A 4,392-nucleotide genomic window follows, 5' to 3' on the forward strand; every position below is an offset into this window, starting at 1 on the left:
AAACGGAAGCCCGTTTTACTGCCCTCTCCTCCTGGCCTGGCGGAATCGCTATCCTTTAACAAAAAAATAAAAAGGAACAGAGAGAAGGGGAGCTCTTTTGACGCCCCGTTTGCTATGGTTGCGGCGGGGAGACAATGGAAGGCGCCGGCCCCTTTGAAAGAGTCACAATTCATTCTCCCGCACCTCTGAATAATGTTTCTCCCCCCCCAGTACAAAGCCAGGCAGAATGTAACATAATCTAACTCAAAGTACATTGTCTCTGCCGCACAACAATGACCCAGCCCTGCGCTTCAAACCCTCGTTTGGGGTTTCTTTTAGTGCTTCCCATTATGATCGGTGGCTCTGTCGTCGTGTGTTTTGGTCTGGGAATTTATTCATGTCACACGGGCACAATGGGAGACAGTTCCACATTTTAATGTATAATATCATGCATAATGAAATGCATAATTGATATCCCATTTCCATAATGAAAACGGGGATGAATCACATTATTGCGAGAGTTTTATCGGTGATCAAGTGTACTTAATTTCTTATGTGTTATAACTAACGCACTAAAAGAAAATTACTACATTGTTGAGGCGAATGCACAGAGCTCTTGGAGCGTGTGTGTGTGCGCGTGTGCTTGTGTGCATGCGTGCGCGTGCGCGTGTGCGTGTGTGCTTTCTCAGCGTTTAACGGCCCCACATGGGAGCTCATTCATTTCACAAAATTCATAAAGTAAGCCGTCGATCAGTTTGGTGGCATGCATGGCTCGGGGAAAAAAAAGGGACGAAAAATGATGGATAGCGGGGTGGAGGTATATGGATTTACTGTGACATGCATCAAACGGAGGGGGCCGTACTTCACAGAGCGAGGGGGGGGGGAGAGGGACCAAGTCTAATGAGCATTATTTCTGCACATTGACTCCGTTGAGCCGGAGACACTGGGCAAACCCCCGTGGCCCATTGGTGGCCAGCCTCACACAGGGAAGGCACCGGCGGCCTCATGGCTCTTTGTCACCAGACCCAATGGAAGAACAATATTTCAATGCCGGCTGAATATTTCAATGGCAACTTTTAACACAACAACGTTCCCGCTGCTGGGGAGGGCCGGCCGGGCCCTCCTAACTAGAACCATGCTGCGTGTGTGCGTGTGTGTGTGTGTGTGTGTGTGTGTGTGTGTAACACAGCGCGAGAGAAGAGAGAGAGATAAATGGAGAGAGTCAGAGAGAGAAGTAGAAAGAGGTAGAAGGAAAGAGAGCGAGCGAGAGACACTGTGAGCAATAGAGAGAGAGAGAGAGAGAGAGAGAGAGAGAGAGAGAGAGAGAGAGAGAGAGAGAGAGAGAGAGAGAGAGAGAGAGAGAGAGAGAGAGAGAGAGAGAGAGAGAGAGAATCAACACATGCATGTTGCTCTCAGTGTGTACAGAGAGGACTCCCTTCAGGTTCTCTATTGAAAACTCTGAATGGTGGACAAATGTGATTGGCTCCCGGGGGTAGGGGGGATGGGGGGGGGAATATGTTCAATGCTTCTCAAGCCAGCAAGAAACCAAGCGGGTTAGTGTTGGCACTTGTAAAATACTTCACTCTTGTCAAAGCCAAAGTGAAGGGATAAGTGGAGGAAAGATTTACTGCTCTCCGCGTTTGTTGTCCTTCTTAGAATAATGGTGGATTCTATTTTCTTTACTTCCCTTTCTGAACTCGTTTGTTAGAGTCGGGGTGTGTGTGTTTGTGTGTGTGTGTGTGTGTGTGTGTGGGAGAGCCTACGTGCCGTTTTACTAGTTCTACGTACAACAGTTGAGGTCGTTTCAACAAACACTCTGATTGCTTCCTCCTCCTCCAAGGGCTAAAACACAACAAAGGCCTGATTAACACAGCCACAGCTGTCCTCTGCTGTTTTAATACATAACACTAACCAACAAAAGCCCAGCTTCAACCCGTTAACTCGCTTACTTCTCCGGGGACAAACACGTTCCCACAAAATGTACATTTTACTCGCACCATGTGGACGGTGCGTTTCGGTAAGGTAAAATCGCCACTGTGCAGCCAACAAAGCTTTTATTGTATTGGTGATCTATCTGTTGTGGTTTAACCAATGTGCATTAAAGTGTGGCCCTGCTGGTGATACATGCATCTGATTTAGAAGGGGGGCTATGGGAAGACAATGGGACCGCCGTCTTAAGGGAATTTACATGAATTACAGCAAGGGGCCCGCCAAGATAGTCACGACCTCTGTGTGGCTTTTTGAGACTAAACCAGACCCTGGCTCCACCCATGAACACACATACAAATCAGACACACACACACACACACACACACACACACACACACACACACACACACACACACACACACACACACACACACACACACACACACACACACACACACACACACACACACACACACACATTCATGCACATTGATGCACACACACATATTGATGCACACACACAAACATGAATGCACACACACATTCATGCACACAACACAAACAGACACACTCGCAGTCACACACACCAATGCACACACACATGCATGCACACACGCACACACACACACACACACACACACACACACTGCACACACACACTCACACAAATCCCATGCAAATCACACAACAACACATGATACTCATTATACACACACTCAACACCTCAACATTAAGGACACCCCCCCACCACACACGCACAAACAAACAAACAAACACAAAAGCATTTCAAAATCATAGATATGCAAAAACAGATCTATGACACACACTTTACTCACAATACACACAGATTAACTCAACTCACAAACACTTGATGAGCACAAACACACCCACACACAAAGAAACACACACAAAGACACACACACACAACAGAAACACTCACAACACACACACACAGACGTGGACACACACACACACACACACAAAGATATAAACAGAAACACTCACAACACACACACACACACACACACACACACACACACACACACACACACACACACACACACACACCACACACACACACACACACACACACACACACACACACACACACTAATAAAGCTGGTTGAGATTGGTCTCCATGGAGCCATGAGCCTGGGCGGCCGGGCTGGAGTGTTAACACACTCTCAGACAACGGGGAGGCCTGGGAGCCGAGAGGGAGGGAGACAGAAGGGGGGAGAGGGAGAGATGGAGCAGCCCCATACACAATGCAGGCGTGGGGCAGGGATGGAGATTTACCACCCACAGGCAGCAGCTACCCTAAGAGCTATCCTAAGGTTAGGAACCCGCATTGTACTGCCGCCTCGTATTTCTCTCAACTCAAACAACGGTTCGGGGTGCGTTTTTTTTGGTTAATCACACACACACACACACGCACACACATACGCACACACGCACGCCAATGAAGTAGGCGTGGCCCTACATCTAAATCAACGGCTGAAGTGGTCACATATAAATGCTATAAATACATCCCATCATGAATACATTTGTAGAGAATCACGATCAAATAACCAACGAAGACGTGCGACGCGTGACAAACTTGCACACTGCACTCCAGAACACCTTTGCATGACCCTATCCTCCTCCAGCTCTGCGCCGGACAGATTGTGACTGACTTGGCTGACACATGCGATACACTGTGAGGCAATAAGGCAGCCAATCCCGTGTTATAATGAGCAGCCTGGTCGCCATGCTTAACACAGGAGGTGGGAGGGCGGTCCCCCACGAGGGAACAGCATCTGAAGACGTAGGAGGACCTGGAAGGGTTCCAATGGGTTTGAAGTGGGTTCCCCCCTCCCCCACACTTCTTTCTTGTGCTCCGGGCTGTCACCGTAAGACGATGATCCTTCCATCGAGGAGCCCCGGTCGCACAGGCGGGAGATACACACGCCCAGAAGGAGACGCAAGAGGGAGCACATGTATGTGTCCGTACTACACACACATTCTCACACATTCACACGCACACACACGCAAAGTCATTCACACACACACACACGCAAACTCATTCACACACGCACACACACAAACACACACACACATTGTCTGTGTAAATCACAGACACACACTCAGATTTACACAAATTCACCAGAGATGGCTTGTACGTACACACCTATATACAAATACCAACAGGTAGAGTGACACAAGCTACAACACAGACACACACACAGACACACACAACCACGCACAAGCACAATAGATAGATAGCATGTGTATAAACACCCACACATATATACAGGTACAGAGTGACAAATGCAACTATACACACGCACACACACATATAGACACACCCACAGATGTAACTATCCTGACACACAAACATTCACGATGCACAAGGGACGGGATCTAATGTATGTACACACCCACACCTACATACTGGAGTGACAAACGCAACTTCATACACGCAGACACACACACACACACACACAC

The sequence above is a fragment of the Gadus macrocephalus genome, chromosome 9 (assembly GCF_031168955.1).
Source record: "Gadus macrocephalus chromosome 9, ASM3116895v1".
NCBI classification, from domain to species: Eukaryota; Metazoa; Chordata; class Actinopteri; order Gadiformes; family Gadidae; genus Gadus; species Gadus macrocephalus.